Raw genomic sequence first — 7,500 nt, forward strand, 5'->3', positions numbered from 1 at the left:
TTTATTTTTGTTAAACAAATAGTTTTCATTTTTATTTGAGCAGTTTTTTTCAGTTTTCCTAGAAGTGAATGTGATATTGTTTATTGATGCTTTTGGTGTTTTATTATCCCATAAGGAATGGTATGTGTGAAGACTCACCTCTTCAGCCCGTAGCACTCGCCCTAGCCTTGACGACCTTGCAGGCTTATGCAAAGGTTAAAATGCAATTCAGATAGCATGTTAATGTAGACAGATGACGGGTTCATTTGTTGACCTGGCATCCTATTTATTCTTTGATATTAATGTTTAGACTGTTGATAGGTTCTTGGTTTACCTATCATCCTAGATGACTATTTCTATGCATTCGATGTATTACCTCGTGTTGTCCTTGTGTTAACTGTAAATCGCTCTGGATTAAGAGTGTCTGCTAAATGCCTGAATTGTAATTGTAAAATTGTAATGGGTCAATGATGACGACAAGACACAGAATAACATTCATTTATTCATTCCACCCATCCATTCATCCATCCATCCAGGTAGTAGTAGTAGTAGTTTCTCTGTCACTCTTTCTGTCCTGAGGTGGTTCAGTGGTTGTGCCGAGGTTACATTCAGCAGAACTTTGCATCATCAGGTTGTGCTGAGGATGAGGATGTGGAGTCAGGTCCTCTGTACTTTATCCAGTGTCTCAGAGCAGGAGAATGGCTCCTAAGTGCCTGAGAATGTCATCCTAGTTTAAATTCATAGGAGTAGGAGAATAATCGTCGCTGTCGGGCGGAAACCTCATAATGTCCATGGCTTTTCTGGAATTGGAGAAAAAGAAGCTGTGTTCAAATGAATCCAATAATCTAGTTATTATTTAGTCACAAGCTCTTCTTAATTGCTTTTCACTGGTTCAATATTTATAGAACCCACAGAGACACGTAACTAGATGCAGGATATTGACATTTTGGCCGGTATATATATCCGATAATATGCAGGGTCAAATCGTCCGATCCCGATATATTACATTATTATATGTTATATTTATATTGAGCTCATTGCTGAATTGTTTTGTTTTCATTTGCAAAGCCATTAACGGTGACATTATTATTGCGTCAATATCTGTGAAATATCTGTGAAATATCAGTCAATATCGGTGAAAAAATATCGGCCAATATCGGTGAAAGAATATCTGAATTATTTTGATATCGGTTCTATACAGAGTTACCGACATTGCATTTTTACTGAAATATCGGCCGATATGGATATGCTATACCGATAACATTGTGCGTCATTATCATTTAATCATTTTCACTTTCAAAACCTTTCTAAAGTAGCCAAACTAACCGATCTACAAGCTCTAGCTACTCTCGCTACTTTTGCCCGACACCGTCCTACAACGAAGTAGGCCATTAATAATTTATGAAACAAAAACATAAAAAGTTGAAATATGGAGATGCAAGGTTTCTCTGGAGAGATCTCCTGCAGTATCTACACCTGAGCTTTAGGAGTGCTTTAGGGTGTTTCTGACTCATTAGTTTCCAGCAGATAATGGCTCGATATAACGACTAACAAGGAGAGATGAGTTGCATCGGGAACGCTCAACAGCAACGAGCTTATTAATGCATCTGTGTAACCACTTTATCCATATTTTATACTGGCTATACAAAATAATAGCAGATATACAAGCTCATACTGCGGCACCGAGTGCCTCGCTATGAGCTTGTAGATCTGCTATTTTTTGAAAATTTGTAATGTGTGCAAATCCTTGAATATATTTGTTTTAAGCGACATTTTTTAACTCAAATCTTTGCTTCATGGGTGTCCCTGGAACTAAATATTTTGAGATAGGGGTCCGTGGCCAAATACATATAATTTTGGAGGTCCTTGACATGAAAAAGGTTTGAGAACCACTGATATAGAAACATACGTTTTTCAAAAAACTGTTAGGATTTAGAAGACATTTGTAGAATCCCCAGCAGCAAAAATGTGAGTTACAAATGTTTGCTTTAAGAATATATATATATATATTCAAAGATTTGCAAAAATGTTCACGATTTTTGAATAGCCAAAGAAATCTAAAAAATCATTCCCGGTCTAAATGGGTTAAAATATATCGCTCGCATGGAAATGGCATAATTATTCTGACCGACCGTGTATTGTACTACAGGTAGCAATTTGCCGTTTCTGAATTTCACTACACATGACTATACAAATGGCTTTGGCTGCCTCGTTGTTCAGTCCACTGCAACGAAATAACCACTGTACCTCCCATAGTTCTACAAGCAGCGCGTCATGCAATATTCATGGTAAATGTTCGTAGTAATGCCCCGCTGAATCTCAAGTTCATCTGTTTCCCCACATCTGTGCTATTATTGCAGACATTACACACGCACTTATACGCACGCACATACGCAGGCATGCACTCACTCACGCTATTAAAGTTGCATGCTTTCTCGTGCTTGATCAGTTATCCAGAAGAATGTGAATAAAAGGTCATGACCTCAATGGAACTTGCGTACAGTATTACAGAATGACAATACAGTGAGCAGAGCCAAAAGTCAGTTATAGTTCACCCCCAAAATGTCATTTTTCGATTAGTCACCCCATGGATTCATGAATATGTTTTGTTTTTGTCGCATTCCTAAGCCAATAATTTGATGACCGGCAGCGGTTCCAGTAGGAGACACAAAGAGTCTCCTTTGTGTCTCCTACCGGAACCACTGCCTACCGGTCCGCTGGTCCGCAAGAAAATAAATAATAATAAAATAATAAAAATATCTCAAAATATTTTGTTCCAGGGACTGCCCCCCCCCCAGAATCAAAGATTTGAGTTACAAATGTTTGCTTTAAATATATATATATTCAAAGTTATGCACACATCTAAAATGACACGGATGCGATCCTGGTCTTGATGGGTTAGAGCAAAAAACCCAGGGCTTAAATAATTTAAGAAGTCCCAAAAATGGCAACGTGCTACTGTATGAGGTGAGGCAGTCAGTAAGTCAGTAGTGTTAGTGTGTATGCGTGGTGAAGGAGTGAGTGGAGTCTTGTATAGTAAAAATTAAATGGTTTAAAGTTCTTTATTTCTACCCGAGGGTAAAAACAAACAATATTGCAGAAGGAAAATCCAGTTAAAAGCAAAACATCACAACAATACAGATTCCAAATCAAAACCATTTGAAGCTCTATATTCCGACAGCAATCATTCCTGTAGACCAGGGGTCTTCAACGTTTTCAGGCCAAGGACCCCCTAGCTATGAGAGAGATGAAGCAGGGACCCCCTCTATATTGTATAACACTGTGTTTTAGATTCAACTTTTTTTGTTTACTTGGTCTGCTCTTTTTTCCCTCTACACCAAACACCAAACCTCTTTGCCAAAAATAGCTCACAACGCCTCGCGCTGCGAGGCGTTGTGAGCTTGTAGATCTGCTATTTTTGGCTAAAGTTCTCGTCAGAAAAGGGATGCTAGGGTTCAAGTGGTTAATGTAAACAAAAAAATCTTATCACACAAAGATTTGGCGGACCCCCTGTAGTAGCTCTGAGGACCCCCTAGGGGTCCCGGACCCCCTGTTGAAGACCCCTGCTGCAGACTGCTTAGGCCCTGTTCAGACTGGCAACCCAAATCTGATGTTGTATCCATACTGGAGTGGGATTGGTTTCATGCAGTCTGAACAAGGCTAAGGAAAGCACATTCATTCAAATCTGATTTGCAGAAGTCAGTTTCCATGTCTTTTCTTTTGCTGTTCAGACTGCATTAAAACAATGTGACTCCAATCTGGATAGGTAAACAAATCAGGTTTGGGCAGCCAGTCTGAACAGAGTGTTCATTTACAGGGGTCTCCCTGTCTCTCCCCAGCTCTTTAGTCAAATATACATTTTCAGGTTGGGATACCTATTTTATCCAATCAGGAGAGAGAACTCATACAGGATACAGGATAAACAAGTTAAATTAGAAGTGATTAAACAAACAAACAAACAACTATAACACTATAAAACTGAAACTGATCAATTATCTGTGTGCGGTTCTCTCTCCTGATTGGATAACATTTGTATCCCAACCTGAAAATGAATTTTCTGTTTGCTAAAGAGCTGGAGAGACTGAACAAACACTCTATAGCAATGGTTGCTATCTGAATATAGAGCTATTTAACACTTACAGTATTTTAACAAAGAAATATCACTTACACTACCAGCACAGCCTAAGAAGAAGGTCGTGAAAAATGCTTTCTCACACACACACACACACACACACACACACGCGCACACGCGCACGCGCACGCGCACACACACACACACACACACACACACACACACACACACACACACACACACACACACACACACACACACACACACACACACATACACACATTCTCGCCCACTCAGTCGGAGCTGATTAAGGCCAGGTGCATCAGTCTTGTGCTTTATAAGTGTGTAGAAGTGCAATGGCTGCAGGTACAAAAGATTTCCGATGTTGTTTGTTCTTCAAAAAGTGTCTGTATCTGTGGGCTGCTGGAGCTAGGGAGCTGAAGTTCACTCTGTAAAGGATGGGAACAGTCGTGAGAGAGATAGAGCTGACCTTACGTTGCAGGCTGAGCAGCAGTATAGGACTGATAGGTTGAGTTGAGATAAATCAAATTTAATGTGGCCTTAGCCCTATATATGCATACCTGTGTACTTCATCGTACAAGAAATAGCAAGAATAGACACTCTACAAACTATTTTGGAATTAAAACAGAAAGCGTGAAAATACTTTCATCATTCAAACATTCTGGTCCATTAAGCAGAGGCTTTTCTGAGGTGTCTACCGCCCGACAGCGACAAAATCCAACCCTGGACAATTAAATTAAAAATATAAATGGGAATAAAGAAATGTGTAAACAGAGCTGTGTTACATTGCAACTTAGAGGGAAGACTATCTTACAAAACTATTTAAAAAATTGCATTTTCTGTCAGAAATAGTTATACATCCATATAGGAGAGGTTAGCTCGGGATACACTTTTGAAACGGTTGACAGCAGTATTTCAATGTTTTGCATCACCCTGGTATAAAACCTTTGCGACAAATAGCAGCAATTTATTCAAATGTAATTAAAGTGCTCTGATGAAGGCTCATAGCCGAAACGTGTAAGCGTTGGTTTATTGGTGTGTGCCAATAGAAAAAAGTGGAAATGTGAGTACTTTGTCCTCCATTTATTTGAAATTTTGGATGTGCTACCTTTTGGGGACTTTTTTCATACCTACTTTTGATGTGTAATTAAAGTCTCTCTCTCTCTCTCTGTCTCATCATGGAATGAGTGGTGTGTACACTTGTATAGCACTTAGAACACCAGGTCCAGGTGTTGGTTGTTCCCAGCATTGACGTCATTTATTCTCCACAGAGAGACTCCTACTCCTTCCTCGCTGTAGGAAGCTTCATTACTAGCTCTCATGTTGCTCTGTGACGCAGTAGAAGCATTAGCCAAGACAAAAAAACAAAACAAAGACAAAGACATATGCCATCTCCGGTTTACTTCCCGTATGTGTGTGACGTAGCAGCACCTTAACTAACGTCCATAAGTATATCATGCACAGTATACATCTGCTGCTATGCTGCTCACGCACCTTTCTATCCTATCTCAGGTACCATGTGTAAATATGTAGGTCATTTATTTTTTGTTTTTTTCTTGTTTGATCTCTGATAACCGATTTTCTTTATTTTTACCTAGTAAATACCGGTCCATATCTATCAGTCAGATGTGAATTAATTACATCACATCAATAAACGGAGGAAACTTCTCATTATAATAGGATTTGGGTTTATTCCAGAGAAGAGATCTTACAAGCGTCTGAAAAGCATAGTTCCAGATATGTTCTTCTGAAGTTTTAAACAGAGATACAAAGTTTTATACACAGTCTGGGTTCACGCCTTCCGTCATCACGTCAGCAGTTGTCCGTGGCGACCTCGACACTGTACACAATTCCGAGATGAACCTACTATCTTATATTGTTGACTTATACTAGGAGCCATCAAACAAAAACAAAGTCGCAGGCACTGCCTGAGGGACCTCGGAACTTCAACCAAACTGACACACAAGAGGCAGGCGGGCTAGCAAATATGAACAAGTACATATAAATGAAATATATATCTTTATCAGATGTATAAGTACATATTTATACATCTATCAATCTCCTTTCCCCCCTTGCCCCCCCCCCTCTTCTTCTTCCCGTTCTTTCTTCTATGGAAATGGCAATACGATGGGAACTATGCACGAAAACAAATTTCACCCACTTCTTTACTTCTGTAAACCTGTGATGTGACAGTAAAGCTGATTCTGATTCAGATCAAACAACACTATAGCAACGATTACTATCAGAATATAGAGCTGTTTAACCCATTCAGACCGGGAACGCATCCGTGTCTCATTTTTAGATTTCTTTGGGCTATATAAAAAAATAGCAGATCTACAAGCTCATAGCACGGCACCGAAAATTTGAAAATTCGTGAAAATGTGTGCAAATCTTTGAATATATTTGTTTTTGTTTTTTTTAACTGTTGCTATAATATCAGTGGTTCTCAAACCTTGTCATGTCAAGGAAATAGCAGATCTACGAGCTCATAGCGCGGCACTCGGTGCCGCGCTATGAGCTTGTATATCAGCTATTTTTGAATAGCCAAAGAAATCTTAAAAACGACACATAGATGCGTTTCCCGGTCTTAATGGGTTAACACAGTATTTTAACCAAGAAATATCACTTGCACCACGAAAACAGACTGAGAAGAAGGTCGTGAAAAATGCTTTCAGACACACACACTCGCCCACTCACTCACTCAGAGAGCTTGAGTGCTGTGAATAGGCAAGTTGCATCATCTTTGCTTTGATTGGTAGTTCAAAGGCTGCAGGTGCAAAATGATTTCTAAATGGTTTATCTTTCAAACAAACCGGCTGGAGCTCGTGGCTGAAATTCACTCTGTATAAAGCATTGGTTTTCAACCCTTTTCATATCAAGGTTCATTGTTTATTCGGCATTTGAGCCTCGGAACTACCGTTTGATGAGATTTAGACTCTTAGACCCTTAGAATATTTTGTTGTCGTTGGATAAGATTTTGTCCACAATTCCATCCATGCTGTATTGATTAGGAGAGATAACAGGCCAAACGTCGATCAAAAGAACAATTCTTCTACATTCTCTAATTGTGTAGACTTCTTGCAAATTAAAGTAATGTAGATGTTTAACAATAATTTAACTCTTGAGAGCGTAAAATTGAAACCAATTGAAATAAATGTTACGCTCTCAAGAGTTAAAGATCTAACAATGGTCCATTTGGTTACCAACTCTCCATCGTTTAGCTGGGGCCCACCTGGAACCCCCCCCCCCAAGGACCACTGGTGGTCCCCGGACCACTGGTTGAGAACCACTGCTATAAAGGATGGGGACAGTGTTGAAAAGATAGAACTGGCCTATGATATTGCAGCTGTGAGGAGCGTGGAGGAAATGCATGTATCTAGTTATGGATTGTAGCTTAATGAACACTCAGGATTTTACAGTATACTGGC

At 39.4% G+C, this 7,500-nt stretch overlaps 1 protein-coding gene across 1 annotated transcript in view; it reads left to right on the top strand.

Annotated features, from left to right (window-relative positions):
- The window catches only part of dbn1 (drebrin 1), a 98,078-nt gene that overhangs the window by 59,106 nt on the left and 31,472 nt on the right, over nucleotides 1–7,500 (top strand).

Source organism: Gymnoscopelus braueri (assembly GCF_963280865.1).
Source record: "Gymnoscopelus braueri genome assembly, chromosome: 8".
In the NCBI taxonomy this organism is placed as follows: domain Eukaryota; kingdom Metazoa; phylum Chordata; class Actinopteri; order Myctophiformes; family Myctophidae; genus Gymnoscopelus; species Gymnoscopelus braueri.